We start from the raw sequence: 19,066 nt of genomic DNA on the forward strand, positions 1-19,066 counted from the left end.
CCTGGCCTGAAGAGTTTCTATTGAAAGATCAGCTGTTATCCTTATGGGAATCCCCTTGTGTGTTATTTGTTGTTTTTCCCTTGCTGCTTTTAATATTTGTTCTTTGTGTTTGATCTTTGCTAATTTGATTAGTATGTGTCTTGGGGTGTTTCGCCTTGGGATTATCCTATTTGGAGCTCTCTGTGTTTCTTGGACTTGGGTGATTATTTCCTTCCCCATTTTAGGGAAGTTTTCAACTATTATCTCCTCAAGGATTTTCTCATGATCTTTCTTTCTGTCTTCTTCTTCTGGGACTCCTATAATTCGAATGTTGGAGCATTTCATATTGTCCTGGAGGTCTCTGAGATTGTCCTCATTTCTAAATGTAAGATCAGAAACTATAAAACTCCTAGAGGAGAACATAGGCCAAACACTCTCAGACATAAATCACAGCAGGATCCTCTATGATCCACCTCCCAGAATACTGGAAATAAAAGCAAAAATAAACAAATGGGATCTAATTAAAATTAAAAGCTTCTGCACAACAAAGGAAACTATAAGCAAGGTGAAAAGACAGCCTTCTGAATGGGAGAAAATAATAGCAAATGAAGCAACTGACAAACAACTAATCTCAAAAATATACAAGCAACTTATGCAGCTCAATTCCAGAAAAATAAATGACCCAATCAAAAAATGGGCCAAAGAACTAAATAGACATTTCTCCAAAGAAGACATACGGATGGCTAACAAACACATGAAAAGATGCTCAACATCACTCATTATTAGAGAAATGCAAATCAAAACCACAATGAGGTACCACTTCACACCAGTCAGAATGGCTGCGATCCAAAAATCTGCAAGCAATAAATGCTGGAGAGGGTGTGGAGAAAAGGGAACCCTCCTACACTGTTGGTGGGAATGAAAACTAGTACAGCCACTATGGAGAACAGTGTGGAGATTCCTTAAAAAATTGCAAATAGAACTACCTTATGACCCAGCAATCCCACTTCTGGGCATACACACCGAGGAAACCAGAATTGAAAGAGACACATGTACCCCAATGTTCATCACAGCACTGTTTATAATAGCCAGGACATGGAAACAACCTAGATGTCCATCAGCAGATGAATGGATAAGAAAGCTGTGGTACATATACACAATGGAGTATTACTCAGCCGTTAAAAAGAATTCATTTGAATCAGTTCTGATGAGATGGATGAAACTGGAGCCGATTATACAGAGTGAAGTAAGCCAGAAAGAAAAACACCAATACAGTATACTAACACATATATATGGAATTTAGGAAGATGGCAATGACGACCCTGTATGCAAGACAGGGAAAGAGACACAGATGTGTAAAATGGACTTTTGGACTCAGAGGGAGAGGGAGAGGGTGGGATGATTTGGGAGAATGACATTCTAACATGTATACTATCATGTAAGAATTGAATCGCCAGTCTATGTCTGATGCAGGATGCAGCATGCTTGGGGCTGGTGCATGGGGATGACCCAGAGAGATTTTATGGGGAGGGAGGTGGGAGGGGGGTTCATGTTTGGGAATGCATGTAAGAATTAAAGATTTTAAAATTTAAAAAAATAAAAAACTAAAAAAAAAAAAAAAATAAAGTGTGTTTCCTGTAAAGAAAAAAAAAAAAAGAAAAAAAGAAGAGAATGAAAAAGTTGCCTTAAAGCTCGAAATTCAGAAAACTAAGATCATGGCATCTGGTCCCATCACTTCATGGGAAATAGATGGGGAAACAGTGGAAACAGTGTCAGACTTTATTTTGGGGCACTCCAAAATCACTACAGATGGTGATTGCAGCCATGAAACTAAAAGACGCTTACTGCTTGGAAGGAAAATTATGACCAACCTAGATAGCATATACAAAAGCAGAGACATTAATTTGTGAACAAAGGTCCATGTAGTCAAGGCTATGGTTTTTCCTGTGGTCATATATGGATGTGAGTTGGACTATAAAGAAAGCTGAGCACCGAAGAATTGATGCTTTTGAACTGTGGTGTTGGAGAAGACTCTTGAGAGTCCCTTGGACTGCAAGGAGATCCAACCAGTCCAACCTAAAGGAGATCAGTTCTGAATATTTATTGGAAGGACTGATGATGAAGCTGAAACTCCAATCCTTTGGCCACATAATGAGAAGAATCTATTCATTTGAAAAGACCCTGATGCTGGGAAAGATTGATGGAAGGAGGAGAAGAGGATGACAGAGGATGAGATGGTTGGATGGTATCACCAACTCGATGGACATGAGTTTGGGTAGGCTCTGGGAGTTGGTGATGGACAGGGAGGCCTGGCATGCTGCAGTTCATGCGATTGCAAAGAGTCAGACACTACTGACAGACTGAACTGAACTAATCTAAGCCAGGGAAAATGTATTTTCAAGATTTGGAAATAACATTCAGAGAATTTAAATCAGTTGCCCAGGACCACTGGTGCATCACTGTTAGTTACACTGTTGGCAGCAGCATCCTCAAATACTAAAAAGCACGTTGTGTGTGTAAACACGGGAGTGAGGTTATTTATCTCTCTTTATCATTAGAATCAGACCTGCATGCTCATTGGCTATTTTTCATTTCATATACACTTAAGAACCTGAGAGTTAAATGCTTGAAAACGCACTGAATGCAACAGACTGAAAAAATGTCACATTCATATGCCTGCAAAGAAATGGTTAACCTGTGTGTTATTTTGATATTAAGTTAAATAGACACACACGCATATGGCCTTCCCAGGTGGCTCCTGCAATGCAGGAGTCACGGGTGTGACCCCTGGGTGGGGAGGATCCCCTGGAGAAGAAAATGGTGACCCACTCCAGTATTCTTGCCTAAGAAACTCCATGGAGAGAAGAGTATGGAGGGCTACAGTCCCTAGGGTCGGAAAAGTCGGACACCACTTAGTGACTGAGGCACCACACTGCCACACACATACATACATACATACATACATACATACATACATACATATATATGTTATAAAGAGCTTTCATAGACATGATCACATTTGATTCTCATGGTTGATAGATAGAGATGGTTTTTTTAATTAAACTTTTAAGGTAATTATAGATCCACATGCAGATATAAGAAATAAAGCAGACAGATTCCATGTATTCCAAACCCAATTTTCCATTAGTGGTAACAGTTCAAATCTATAGCAGTGCAAATCTATACAGTATTTCAACGATGACACTGACTTTCATGCAGAAGCTGCAGAACATTTCTATCATCACCAGGTCCCCAAATGCTGCCTCTTACTTGCCACATCCCTTCCCTACTACCTTCCACCCTCCTTAACACCTGGCAACCACTAATCTGTTCTCCAATTTTATACTTTTCTCATTTCAGGAATGTTATCCACAGATTTTCCCTGTTCTCTGAAAGCAGAGCATTCCTGTGAAATGTTTATAGGCTGAAGTGTTGCCTTAAAAAGAGGCAATTACCTTAGGACACATCTTGCTAAGCATGCACAAGATAAATTGAGATAAAGCACAGGGGTTCCCAGGCAAAGGGAACAGTAGCCTTTTCAACCAATGGTGCCAGAGTGTTTGGACTTCATATGCAAAAAGAAAAACGAAACAAAACTTTGACCTAACTCTCTTATAAGGCTTCCCTGGTAGCTCAGATGGTAAAAGTATCTGCCTGCAATGCATGAGACCCCAGTATGAGTCCTAGGTCAGGAAGATCCAATGGAGAAGGGATAGACTACCCACTCTAGTATTCTCGGGCTTCCCCTGGTGGCTCAGCTGGAACTCTCTTATAAGAAAATTAACTCAAAATGAATCACAGACTTAAATGTGGAACATAAAACTATAAGAATTTTAGAAAAGTAAACAGAGGAGGAAAAATCCTTGAGAACTAGCTGTAGATTAAAGTTCTTAGTTTTGAGAGAGTAAAGAAAAGAAAAAACGGATACATTAGATTTCATCAAAATCTAATTTCATCTTTGTTCTGTGAAAGATGCTTTAAGAAGATGAAAAGACAAGCTACGGGTAAGTAAAAATTTTACATTCCACACATGTGATAAAGAACTAGTGTCTAGAATACAAAAAGAATCTGCAAATTTCAACAATACAAAGCAATCAGAGGATAAAGGCCAACAACATGAGAAGATGTTTTAGGATGGAAAATGTTTAGGTGGCAAATAAGCCCATAAAAGATGTCCAAGATCAATATTTATTGGAGAATTAAATTAAAGCCACAAGGAGCTATCACTGTATACCTATGAGTGCAGTTAAATAAAAAATAAGGGCAACACTAAATCCAGGTGAGGCTGTGGAGAAACTGGGTCACTCATACATTACTGGTAAGACAGAAAATGGTGTGGTCACTTTGGAAATCTTGGTAGTTTCTTAAATAATTAAACATACAGAGATCATATAACTGAGCAATTCAACTCCTAGACATTTTATCCCCCCAAAATGAAGATACTTGTTCACACCAAAAAATGATAAAGAACTTTTATAGTAGATTTGCTCCTAATAGGCCCCAAGCTGGAAATAACACAGATGACTTTCAACAAATGAAAACCACCTTTTGTTGGCCCTTAAACTGAGTGAAGTTACGAAATGTAGAGATGATCTCTGACACTTATAATGGATGCCTGTATGTTTTTATGGTGTAAATAAAATTGCTAGTATGACGTGACATTAGAGGCTGTCAATAAAGGAATTGTTTGTAACTTTACTCCCAGAAGATATTTTAAAAACTACATCTTTTATATGAATTTACTTTGGAACATAGCAAAACAGCTTATACTATATGCAAGTTTTATGACTATTTTCCTTGTAGATTTTTGTAATGGAGATATTCTTACATCTCCATTTTTGCATATGGAGATAATGACTTGATCCAAGTAATCAAGGTTTAAAAAAAGGCTAGAAATTTAACTTAGAAGCCATGCTTTGCTGCCTCCTATAAGATTTTCTAGAATACATCTGGTTCTAAGTCATTTTGGGTGTATGTTTGTGTTTCACTTGATCCTCAGAGGAAAATAGGATAGGGGTGCTATTAACTTGATTTTTCAGATGCTGGAAAAAGTTCTGTAGAAACTTGCCTAATGATTGCAGGGTTTAACTGAACCCTGAACCAAGTCTTGATTCCAAAGCCTTTAAATTTGACTTGAAAACTTCCCTGATTGGAATATCTTTTGGTATGAGAATACCAAAAGATATGGTTGGATATCTAGCAATATTTGCCTCTTTTATTTTGTTGGCTACTTAACTCTGGTTGATCTCAAGTTGCAATCTGACTGGGGACAGAAGTTGAAATAGATTCAGATTTTGGGTAGATTTACCAACTTTTAAGTTAGCTTTAAGACACTGCTACCTTTTTTACTGAGTAAAAAATCAAAGCTATGAGTAAGTTTAATTATATGGAAACACAAGCAAGGGACTGGAAAATTGATTAGGAATTTTCTGGAAAGTCAAGTACTGATTTTTCTTTTCCCTGAAAAGAAACTATTTCTACTGTAACTTCTAATGCCAACTATGGTTTCTGACTTTTCTCCTTTTTTTACAGAAAACTGCATTTGCTTTCCGAACGACAAAAAAATCCAATGAGATATACACCTGATTAAAAGTATGCACAACTCCAACCTACCTCAACATAGTAAAGGCCATATATGAAAAGCCTACAGCAAATACTATTCTCAATGGTGAAAAACTGAAAGCATTCCCCCTAAGATCAGGAACGAGACAAGGGTGTCCATTTTCACCACTATTATTCAACATAGTTCTGGAAGTCCTAGCTATAGCAATCAGAGAAGAAAAAGAAATAAGGAACACAGACTGGGAAAGAAGAAGTAAAGCTCTCACTGTTTGCAGATGACATGATACTGTACACAGAAAACCCTAAAACTAGTATCAGAAAATTACTAGCATTAATCAGTGAATTTAGCAAAGTTGCAGGATACAAAATCAATACAAAGAAATCACTTGCATTCCTATATACTAACAATGAAAAATCAGAAAGAGAAATTAAGGAATCAATCCCATTCACAATTACAACAAAAAAATTAAATACCTAAGGAGACAAAAGGACTATACACAGAAAGTCATAAGGCACTGATGAAAGAAATCAAAGATGACATAAACAGATGGAGAGATATTCCATGTTCCTGGGTAGGAAGAATCAATATTGTGAAAATGACTATACTACCAAATGCAATCTATAGATTCAATGCGATCCCTATCAAATTACCAATGGCATTTTTCACAGAACTAGAACAAAAAAAAATCACAATTCATATGGAAACACAAAAGACCCCGAACAGCCAAAGCAGTCTTGAGAAAGAAGAATGGAGCTGGCAGAATCAACCTTCCTGACTTCAGATTACACTACAAAGCTATAGTCATCAAGACAGTATCCTACTGGTATAAAAACATAAATGTAGACCAATGGAACAAGAGAGAAAGTCCAGAAATAAACCCATGCACCTATGGGTACCTTATTTTTGACAAAGGAGGCAAGAATATACAATGGGGCAAAGATAGCCTCTTCAATAAATGGTGCTGGGAAAACTGGAGAGCTACATGTAAAAGAATGAAATTAGAACACTTCCTAATACCATACACACAGATAAACTCAAAATGGATTAAAGGCCTAAATGTAAGACCAGAAACTATAAAACTCTTAGAGGAAAACATAGGTAGAACACTCGATGACATAAATTAAAGCAACATCCTCTATGACCCACCTCCTAGAGTAATAGAAATCAAAACAAAAGTAAACAAGTGGGACATGGTTAAACTTAAAAGCTTTTGCACAGCAGAGGAAACTATAAGCAAGGTGAGAAGACAAACCCTCAGAATGGGAGAAAGTATTAGCAAAGGAAATAACTGACAAAGGATTAATTTCCAAAATATACAAGTAGCTCATACAACTCAATACTAGAAAAACAACCCAATCAAAAAGTGGGGAAAAGACCTAAACAGACATTTCTCCAAAGAAGACATACAGATGGCTAACAAACACATGAAAAGATGCTCAACTCATTATTAGAGAAATGCAAATCAAAACTACAATGAGGTATCACTTCACACTAGTCAGAATGAACATCATCAAAAAGTCTACAAACAATAAACGCTGGAGAGGGTGTGGAGAAAAGGGAACACTCTTGCACTGTTGGTGGGAATGTAAATAGATACAGCCACTATGGAAGACAGTATGGAGAGTCCTTAAAAAGCTAGGAATAAAACCACCATATGGCCCAGCAACCCCACTCCTAGGTATACACCCTGAGGAAACCAAAATTTAAAAAGACACATGTATCCCATTGTTCATTTCAGCACTATTTACAATAACTAGAACATGGAAGCAACCTCAGTGTCCATCAACAGATGAATGGATAAAGTTTACACACAATGAAATATTACTCAGTCATAAAGGGAGCACATATGAGTCATTTCTAATGAGGTGGATGAACCTAGAACTGATTATACAGAATGAAGTAAGTCAGGAATAAAAGATAAATATCATATTCTAACACACGTATATGGAATCTAGAAAAATGGTACTGAAGAATTTATTTACAGGGAAACAATGGAGAAACAGACATAGAAATCTGACTTATAGACGTGGGGAGAGGGGAGGAGAGGGTGAGATGCATGGAAAGAGTAACATGGAAACTTATACTACCATATGCAAAATAGATAGCCAACAGGAATTAGCTGTATGGCTCAGGAAACTCAAACAGGGGCTCTGCATCAACCTAGATGGGTGAGATGGGGAGGGAGTTTCAAACGGGAGGGGTGATTCATGTTGAGGTTTGACAAAAAACAGCAAAATTCTGTAAAGCAATTATCCTTCAATAAAAAATAAATTTTAAAAAAAGGTATCCACAATTCCATGTTATACCTCTTTTTCACTGCTCTTCCTTGTCTCCAAAAGAGGGAACAGAGTGGGAAAGGCAGCATTTAGTTTTTCACAAAAAAACTATTATTGAAAGAGATTAACCCTGGAACTCATGCTTTTCTATTGTAGTCCTCAATGTTCAAGGATTAGTAAATAAAATAGCACACTATTACACAAACATAACCAATCTATATAAATAACGAAGTAACTCACACTGTCAGGCCTCCAGTATGCTCCATACTGTTTTGGATTTCCATAAGCCAAGGTATAAGTTCCTATGTCTTGAGAATGAATGATGGATAAAACTGAACCACCAGAAGGATTTTTCATCATAGCTGAAGCAATTGCATAGTGTGGAATTTTTTTTTTTTTTTCCCCTTTTTAAGTAAGGAAAGGCCATTCTCAAGGATACAGGGTCCAACAACCAAAACCAGCTCTCAGCATTTGTTACTGTGATATACTCTGACTCCACCTCCTGTGACCATCTCATATCCTCATGACTCATCAGAAATGGCATTTGCTTTGCAGCAAATCTATGACGCTCAGTCCACAATGAAGAATTCAGAAAATGAATGTTCTTTCAAAACTCTTTTAACTCTAGGTCAGACATGGCTTCCAGTGCATCTATACTTCTAAAGGGCTTGTGTGTACCTTTGAGCAGAGTTCAGAGTCCTTGTCCAAGAACAAGTTTTCTGAATTCTGCAGCAAGTTTTCTCTTAGGATCTTGCTTTTTTGGCCCTTTGACATACAGCTGCATTATGTGGTCAACCTCTGCAAGGGCCTTAGCTGCTGTTGCTAAGTCACATCAGTCGTGTCCGACTCTGTGCGACCCCAGAGATGGCAGCCCACCAGGCTCCCGTCCCTGGGATTCTCCAGGCAAGAACACTGGAGTGGGTTGCCATTTCCTTCTCCAGTGCATCAAAGTGAAAAGTGAAAGGGAAGTTGCTCAGTCGTGTCTGACTCTTCGTGAACCCATGGACTGCAGCCTACCAGGCTCCTCCGTCCATGGGATTTCCCAGGCAAGAGTACTGGAGTGGGTTACCATTACCTTCTCCTTCAGGGACCTACTATTCAATTATTCTGCTGCTTGACAAAAAATTAATACCATTTAAATGGAGATGTCTTATCTCTGTTCAGCCAAACAGCATTGCCAGCGGACTTTACCAGTTTTCAGTTGTAATTAGAGGAACAGAGATTCCAAATACATCTTCGCCACTCAACTGGCAGATGAACTTGACCCAGATATGGTGCTTCCCATCTGATCATATCCACCCAGCTAGACCTGACATCCATAACGCAGGAACAGGGAGGAGAAATCAGAGGCCTGGAGCACCTGGTTTAAAAACTGCCAAACTCCTACCTTTGGGGCTCTTGAGGCGAGTCAGCATGCTCCACCTGCGGAGGTGCGTGCTCAGGAGGAAGTGGCCGCTCACTGCCGCTAGTAAACCCACCAGGCGCTGCTTCTGGTACCAGGCGGAGTTTTCCAACAGCTGCTGGCCCAGGCCCGGAGCCGCTCTGCGTCAAGCGTCGCTTACGTGCTATGTGGCGCCCTGCACGGATCTCGCGTGAGCTCTGTGGGTCCTTCCAGCAGTGTGTTCATGTAGTGGCGAGCTCGCTGCGCTTGTCACTCTCCCCAAAGCGCCGGCAGGTGCCGGACACTTAGCCAGTTGGCCGTGGGGGTCAAAGCTGCAATGGGTGGTACTGGGAGAGCCTCCTGGGTCGAGGTCTAAAAAGCTGGGGAGTTCTGACTTCCTGCATCTCTCAGGCGTGAATCCCTTGAACCGACTCAGAGCCTTCAACACCATCAGCACAACCCCTGAGGGCCGGAGTGGGCCTCATGCAGCCCCTGGAGGGGAAGACGCCTAACCAGGCTAGGCCCACAGATTCCCCCTCCAGCGCAGCACGTGTGCGCCGTCTCGGCCACTTCACCAAAGGAATGGTGCCTCATGTGGGTTTATTTTTTATTTAATTTTCTGTCTGTTTTAATTTTTATGTTATATTGGAGTATAGTTGATTTACAGTATTATATTAGCTTAACGTGTACAGCAAAGAGAGTCAGCTATACGTATATATATATTCCTATTCTTTTTCCATTTTTTTTTTCTTATTTGGGTTTCAGAATATCGAGTAGAGTTCCCTGCGTTATACAGTAGGTCCTTGTTGATTACCTGTATGGTTGTGTGTGTGTTAATTCCAAACTCCTAATTTATCCCTCTCCCCAGCATAATGTCGTTTTGATGAGAAACAGATAATACCGTGTGTGTGTGTGTGTGTGTGTGTGTAGAGAGATTCTGCAAATTGGCAAATGCTACACCAATATTAAGGTCTAACTGAAGAATGTATTGCACACTTCATCCAGAAGTAGAATTTTATGTACAGAGTTGTTACTTTTCTGTTAAACATTTATGTAGAAGACCTGATTTGAAAACTTATAAAAGTTCAGTGGTAAAACCATAATCTTGTTTTTCTCTAGTTAAAGAAAAATGTCGTAGGGAACATGGGTGTTCCCCTTTAGAGAAGCAAGTATGTTTTCTTGGAGCAGATGGGTGAGATGAAAGAGTCGAGCGTAATAAAAGGTGTCTATAAAATCAGTCAAGCAAAACATTAAGCGCTGCGAAAAGAGCTCAAGGTTTTCATTGTCTTTCAGAAGTTTGTTGTGTGTGTGGAGGGAAAATGATAACGGTAAATTTCAAAGGCAGCCTCTCTAAATGACTTCCTGTGGAATCTGTAGAACTGGTAGCATTCTGATAGCCTCTAGGTGAGGAATGAGGACGTGGAGCAGATGTTTTAATGTTATTATGACTTGGCGATAAGCATTTGCCTTGGCAACTCTAAACAAGGACCAATGAGTCTATGGTCAACTTCAGGAAGGAGGCAGCCCTTTGAAATGCCTGCAGCGCGAGTGACTCATGCTTTCCCAGTGATTCAGCAGGTTAATAATTAATAACATCTGAGTCTTGTGCAACTGAGTACACAAGAGCACTGCAGCCCACTGTGAATTCTTCACCCCTGATATGCTCAGGGTAAGTGTTTTGTTACCAAATACTCCCTGCAGTCATTCGTAGCCATTAATCTAAAGTTTCTTTGTTTTATAGGATTGCTGTGAACCCACCAAGTGAACCCACCAATTTATCATTGACAAATATTTGGTTCCTTTGGTTGATGAGACAAGTTGGAGATGGATCAGAACTCCAGGTCTCCCCACCTCCCTACCAGGTAATGCTTCACAATGAAAGTGGATCTCAGACTGAATTCTGCTATGTGTACAAATATTTGTCAGCAAACTAGCATTGGCTTCTTCTGTAGGAAGGGAAAGACTCTGCTCTCAGTCCTTTTGTATATCCTGAAAGTATTTTGCAGGAAATAGCCAGTTCAGGAAAATGTGACTGTTTTCTAGCAGTGGAATTCAGTTAATCTGAGATTAAGGGTCAGACTCTCCCAAAAGCAGCAAACACAAGATACTGGGTGAAGCTTAAGGGACCACTTCTTTAAACCAGTCTCTATGTCCCAGCACCAGTTATTTCACCAATGAAAATTCATTTCTCATCTCCTTTTGTCAACTGACAAAACTTCTGGGGTTAGTGATAAAGATGGCTTGGGAATTCCCTGGTGGTCTAGAGGTTAGGATTCTGCACTTCTGCTGGAGCTTGGGTTTGATCCCTAGTTGGTGAATAAAGATACCACAAGCTGCGCAGCAAAAAAAAAAAAAAAGGCTCAAGTAAAGAAGAAATGCATGTGTGCTAAGTCACTTAAGTCGTATCTCACTCTTTGCAACGCTATGGACTATAGCCCTCCAGACTCCTCTGTCCATGAGATTTTCCAGGCAAGAATACTGGCGTGGGTTGCCATTTCCTTCTCTAGGGGATGTTCCTGACACAGGGATCAAATCCACGTCTCCTGGCTTCTGCATTGGCAGGCAGGTTCTTTACCAGTAGTGCCACCTGGGAAGCTGCCTATGGGTGCAGTCATTTGATAACGGCTTCCCTGATGGCTCAGCTGGTAAAGAATCTGCCTGCAATGTGGGAGACCTGGGTTTGATCCCTGGGTTGGGAAGATCCCCTGGAGAAGGGAAAGGCTACCCACTCCATTATTCTGGCCTGGAGAATTCCATGGACTGTATAATCCATGGGGTCACAAAGAGCTGGACAAGACTCAGCAACTTTCACTTTCTTTTCTAAAAGCTACCATTATCCTCTGAATACTTTACCAAACAGAGTTTTTACCAGAAAATCTCAAATATGCATTACATCTGATTAGCATACATGCATATTTTATGTTCTAAGCTGTGAAGTAGCATGCATTTTGAGTACAGATTACATGATGCAGCTCTTAAAATGGTTACGTATTTCTCTGACCCCAACTAAATAAATCCTCCTTAAGATACTTAATTTTTTTTGTCATTCAACATGTACTGTTAAGTGATTTTGTAGTTCTGTGAAATGAACAATTAGAACAGTTGGTTGTAAAGTCATAACTTATGTTTAAGTTTTTAACTTTCAAGTCCTGTAATATAACTAATAACTATTCAATTGAATGATTTTCAAGCTTGGAAAATGATGTCAAAATGAGAGGGAAGTTATCTAGCATTTCTTAGAAAGTAAATATAATCAACTCTGTATCCACAGGTTCCAAATCTATGCATTTCAACCAAGCACAGATGAAAAAGGCTTGATATACAAAATTCCTGAAAGTTTAAAAAGCGAAACTTGAATTTTCCTAATCTACCAGCAACTATTTACATAGCATTTACATTGTATTTACAACCATTTACATAGTATTTACATTGTATTAGGTATTGTAAGTAATTGAAATAAGATTTAAATTATATCTTAAGGGAGGATGTGCATAGGTTATAAGCAAATATTTAGCAGTATTATGTAAGGGTCTTGAGCATCTGAGGATTTTGTATCTGAGAGGCTCCAGGAGCCAATTCCCTGTGGATACCAAAGACTGCTGTATTGTTAGACAAAAAGATTGTTAGACAGAATTGGTTAACATAATTGTCAAACACATAAATCTTCTCCCCTGGGTGAAATCTATCCTCTTTTGTACTATTTTCACTTTGGGAAGCATTTCTCAGCATTTGAAAAGGAAGCTTACGCTGGTGTTCAGATCTCTTGACGAGCATTTCTCGTCTCATTTTATCTTCAGGCATCAGGGGCACCATAGGTTCTAGTGCTGAAATGTCACCATGTGCAGAGTCTCAGTTCTCGAGTGTTACGTGGTACGGAGTTTATCCATTGAATCAGTCTCTCCTTCACAGTATTTATTGAGCAACAAATATGGATCAGGCAAAAGAAGCTAAAGATCTGAAAAAGACAGTCCCTGCCTTAAGAATGTCTCAGTCTGGCGGGGAGCCCAGGAGGGGCTGGCGTGGTGGCAGTAGGTGACAAGGCTGCCGAGAGCCTGGGCTCGGCAGCCCTCTGGCTGGACTGGAATTCTGGCTGCCATTACTTGGTCTCCCTGTGGCTCAGCATCGCCACCTGTGAGGCGAGCACACATCACATAGGGACATGTGCGGGCAACACGTGTTGGTTGTAGTTATTATTAAGTGTAGGGTGCTTGGGAGCTGCTTCCACAAGAAATCCCTGTGGTTTATCCGAATCAATTCAGACACCAGTTCCTTCCAAACTGAGCTCTTGGTTACATTTCCTCTCTAGGATTCTCTTCCACTCCTGATCGTGACTCTAGTAAGAGTTGTTATTTCACACTGCTTTCCCTGGCCCTCAGCAGATGCATCTTTCAGTTGTCCCAGTCACTAATTTGAAAATCTTATATAATTGTCTTTGATCATCTCCCTCCCCTGTTCAAAATCTCCTTCAGTGTCTATCATCATCTTGAGTATAAAATACACTCTTAGTCTGACATGGAAAACAGGATCTCCTGGAGATCAAGTAGTCCTGGGTCCCTCTTGGGGGACCCCTTTCTCCCTTAATGGGGTGACCCAAGGATGAAAGAGCAGATTGAACCGAGGAGGGTCTTGGAATGCAGGAATGGAAAAACCAGATCCTTATCATCCTTCCTCCCCCATATTGTACCTACTGATGGAACAGTGTAACCTGTCTCCCCTCCTACCCCAGAGGGAAAAGGTATTTGCCCTACTCTTCCCCTACCCAGTATACATGGCTCATCCAATCAGCAAGACCCCCATCCCACTCTTTATACCCTGGGTATAAAAGTGGACTAAGGACCCCCACTCAACGTTGGTCCTCTCTTGAGCTGGCCCACTGTTTAACAGCATCTCCTACTCTAATAAACTTGATTTCCCTCTCATTTTGTCTCCCATCTAGAAATTCTTTTCCAAGCCACGCCCAGACATTTTTGGTGGCCCGGAGGGGAACCTTGGAGTCTCTTCCCCATCTCCTCACTTCTTCCTCATGGGGGGAACCTTGGGGTCTCTTCTCCACCTCCCCACTTCTCCTTCCTCATAGGGACCCTCTGTGAACAGGCAAGTGCTGTGGAAGCAACTGAGGAACTCTGGCTGGAGTCACCCTCTGGTGTGCTCCAAAGACCCACTGCTCACTGAGCCCAGTAGCTGCTGGTGAGGGTGCCGGAACAAGGGCCTCTCCTTAGTCTCTTTTCAACTGAGGACTAGGCTAAGCAAGTCCTCATTGTGTGGGCACGGGTCAGCCACTTAAAAGCCATTAGGGCGCCTGACACATGAAGGGAGAAGGCAATGGCACCCCACTCCAGTACTCTTGCCTGGAAAATCCCATGGACAGAAGAGACTGGTAGGCTGCAGTCCATGGGGTCGCTAAGAGTCAGATACGACGGAGCGACTTCACTTTCACTTTTCACTTTCATGCATTGGAGAAGGCAATGGCAACCTACTCCAGTGTTCTTGCCTGGAGAATCCCAGGGACAGAGGAGCCTAGTGGGCTGCCGTCTATGGGGTCGCACAGAGTCGGACACGACTGAAGCGACTTAGCAGCAGCAGCAGCAACAGCCACATGAAGACTCACGTGTGAGGATAACGGGGACGCAGAACAGATCAGACCCCAAGGGCATCCGCCCCCAGCAAGATAACTTCCATGCACCGTGTCAGGCACATAGTGGTTGAAGCAAAACAGAGACCTTCATTCCCTGGCCACCACCTCCCCATAGGATTGTGAGGCAGATTCCTCAGCCTTCTTCTCTGTCACTTTCACTTCTTTCCCTTTTCAGTCCAGATTGATTTACAGGAGCGTAGGTGTTGCCTCTGAGCCATCCCAAGAGTGCCCTCCACATTTCAGGGAATCTCCAAATGTTGCTCCCTGTTGCTCCCAGGAATCTGTCTTTCTCTGCCTGGGTCATATGGTGCCCTAGCCACACGGCTCTCAGGGGTCACCTCTCGCTGTCGGACGCGACTGTTGGGAGGGTCGGCCATCTTTGTGCCATTAGTCGCATGGAGAGATGACTGGGACAAAAGGGACGCCTTTCTGTCAGCCGGTGACTCTCGGTGGCCCCATTCTATGGTGGTGGGCTAAGACTGGGTTCTGGTACGTCCTGGGAGCCTCTCTCAGACTCACCCCGTGGCTACATTCTCAGAAACTGGAAAATTTTGACCCTGCAAAAGGCCTGGCCCCAATACAAACTGGGGACCCCCCAAAAATGGCCTCTGAATGGCATGCTAGCTTTTGCCAAAAGCAGGGAAAGGACTCAGAATTTCCTTACGTTCAGTCCATCACAGCCCTCAGTCAGAATCCGGATTTGAGGGACTCATGCCTCATGTCTTTCAGTTGCCTGCCTATCTCCTGGCCCCTCTGTCTCTCCCCATCGGATTTCCTTTTCACATCCACATGCTCTCTAGGAAAGGATTCGGAGGTTCCCTTTGGTCCAGGTCTTTGTCCTATATTCAAAAGCCTGAAGGATCAAAAGCTCTCCTAACATCCTGAAGAATCCCCTTCTAACTATACTTATCTCTCAGTTGGGAGGGAACCAAGCTTTTCCCACTCCTGAACATCCTAAAGAATTCCCTTCCAACTACTCCTGTTTCTCAGGGAGGGGAAGGACCCAGCTTCCCTCACTCCTGCAAATCCCCTTAACCCTTCAGATTCTTCTGATGGGACAAAGACCTCACTTCTCACCAAAGGGACAATCCAAGATTTTTATAAGCTGATCTGCCCCTGATATCAGAGCTAATTTGAGCACTATTTGGTCTATAATTTAGGTGACTACAGAAAGGAAAGATGACTTTTTGACACAGGATGGCCATTATATTCTTTAGACTCTGGAGAAAACTGGTTAAAATGAAATTCTTTTCTTGGAAACTCAAAACCTGTTCTTTTTGCATATGCAATTAAAAACAGCTAGCTTGTTAAAAAGCCTGCCTAGGGAAAAGCTTGAAGTTAACCCTTTCTGCGTCCCTGAAATGCACAGCTCACTTTGCCTGAGACCTCAGCCTTGGGCAAATTAGAACTTCAAAAAAAAAAAAAAAAGATGGGGGGGAGACGGGGGTGGTATCAAAGAGATATTTTAAATATCAAGTGGAAAACTATGAGATCTCCATCTGTCTGTCTGGATTTATGTATGTCTTAATGTATGTCTTTTTAAAATAATATTGCTGAAGTTGTAAATGAGTTCTAATTTAATCGGCCTAAAGAAAAATAAATGCTTACAAATCAGACAATTCTAAATACAAGAGAAATTTACCTAGAGAATGTCAGATTCATGTGAACTGGAAAATATTCAATATTAAATATCTAGTACTAATGTTTGTTTTGCTAATCTAATATAGCTATGTCTAAGAGTTATTAACATTAAGCATGTTTTCATTGTGCCTAGGTTTATTATAAGTTAAATATTATTTCCTTCCACTGCTGATCGTGACTCTAGTAAGAGTTGTTATTTCACACTGCTTTCCCTGACAAGAGTCTTAAGCCCTCAGATGCATCTTTCAGTCGTCCCAGTCACTAATTTGAAAATCTTATAAAATTGTCTTTGATCATCCCCTCCCCTGTTCAAAATCTTCACTTGGCGGTAACACTAACTTCCTCTTACAGAGAAACTAGAGATTGTGGACTATTAATGAATACTGTTTGATGGCATCCTGAGATGTTCTCTAGAACTTTTTTAAAGAAATTATCACTGGTATTTATGTTCACCAATCTATAGAACGCTAATATAAAGGTCAGTTCTTGGTTGCTTAAGGAAAGTAGGATGTGTGTTTTCAGTAAAGAAGGTATGAGGAATGGAATTACATTTTATGAAGGGAACAGGTGGCTGTTTCAGGATGGGAGAACAGAGTAATGGGTGCAGAAAGTGGTAAGATCTTATGGAAAGTGGACCCCAAGGCAAGAGTTTTGCACATAAATACAAGTTTTCTTGAGATGTTGAACTTCCTTTGATAATAGATTTTAAGTTTCTTTACCTCTGAAGTGATCTATTCTGTTTACCTTTGAAATCTTTGTTACTTTGGCTAAGTGGATATATAGTTTCACAGTGATCTATATGATTCTATCTGACTGAGTGTTATAAACCCTTTTGCTATTTATTGACAAAGCTTCCTATATAACTTGACTTCTGGCTGACTTTGGGATGCTTCAGAGGGCCCCTGAGACATCCCAAAGAGCTATTAAACTACCTGGGTTCATTGGACATGTTAAATTAAATGGGAAGTACTGTTGAAGGGGTGATAAATCTCAGGTTATACTGTATGGTTGATGTTACTAAATAAAGATATTCTGAAATTATGTGGAATTCATATAGATCTTATATGCCCTGATAAAATGTGGTCATTATAATTCTAGTTATCATATTAAAGTATTACATATCACAGCAATGACCAGGCTACTTGGGCAATTGCAATTTAATCAGATTTTAAACTTGTCTTATATGGTTTCACTCTGATGCCTTTGTAAGAATACTGCTACTTCAAGATTTATGGAAAAGACTTTTCCGAGATTAACCGATAAACAAATTTTGCTTGTTTGTTATCTGATAAACTGGTAACAGACTGTAATTTAGTCTACTCTCTCTGGCGACCCCATGGACTATATAGTCAATGGAATTCTCCAGGCCGGAATACTGGAGTGGGTAGCTTTCTCATCTCCAGGGGATCTTCCCAACCCAAGGATTGAACCCAGCTCTCCCACATTGCAGGCAGATTCTTTACCAGCTGAGCCACAAGGAAGCCCAGGAATACTGGAGTGGGTAGCTTTTCCCTTCTCCAGGGGATCTTCCCAACCCAAGGATTGAACCCAGCTCTCCCGCATTGCAGGCAGATTCTTTACCAGCTGAGCCACAAGGGAAGCCCAGGAATACTGGAGTGGGTAGCCTATCCCTTCTCCAGGGGATCTTCCTGACACAGCTGAGGAAGATCTTCCTACCAGCTGAGCTATAAGGGAAGCCCTATATGGTTTCAGTCTGATGCCTTTGCAAGAATACTGATACTTCAAGATTTATGGAAAAGACTTTTCTGAGATTAACCAATAAACGAATTTTGCTTGTTTGTTATCTGGTAAACTGGTAACAGACTGTAATTTAGTCTAATCTCTATGTTAAGAGAACAAAGTTTTCTTAGAATGCAGCTTTCAATAACAGATTATGAATTTCTTTGCCTTTAAGTGATTTATATTTGTTTTTTAAATCTTTTGTTACTTTGGTAAAGAAGCATTATTTAAGATTACGGTACATGTAGACAAAGCTCTTTCTGCTTCTACAAAAAATAAGCCCTCACGGTTAAACTTTTGCTATCCTGATGTCCTTAAAACATGGCAACAGTCTACTCCTAAATGGGGGAATTAAAAATGGGTGAACAATAGCTGTGAATCAAAGCGTCAGGGCTATGGGAAATCCAAGACAGCCACTTGGCTTTTCCCGGCTCCCTGACAAACCTCATTTTTATTTGATGGGTTAAAGCCTTCGCTGGCTACCGGGTTAATGCCCTCATGATGAAAAAAATCATGTTTCACTGTATTAAGTGTTGTTCATTGTTAAACTAAGTTTATAGTTTTGTTAATTAAGGTCTAGTGTTTACTAAGACTCATTTCTGAGATAGTTACCAATCTTCAGATAAAGATCAGATGCTCCATGATGTACACCCAGGAGATTCACACCAGGCTATAGGCATTTAACAAGTGAAGTCAGATGACCTGGGGTATACTGGGCTCTACCTAATGAAGGTTCTTTACTTAAAATCTTGCTTGTGACCTTACTAATAACTGCTCACTATAGTATTTTCTATGTCACTTGTTTCAGAAGATTGTTTCTTATGTTACCAAATGTGTGCCTGAGCCTGTGA

This window comes from Ovis canadensis, chromosome 19 (genome assembly GCF_042477335.2).
Source record: "Ovis canadensis isolate MfBH-ARS-UI-01 breed Bighorn chromosome 19, ARS-UI_OviCan_v2, whole genome shotgun sequence".
NCBI lineage: Eukaryota > Metazoa > Chordata > Mammalia > Artiodactyla > Bovidae > Ovis > Ovis canadensis.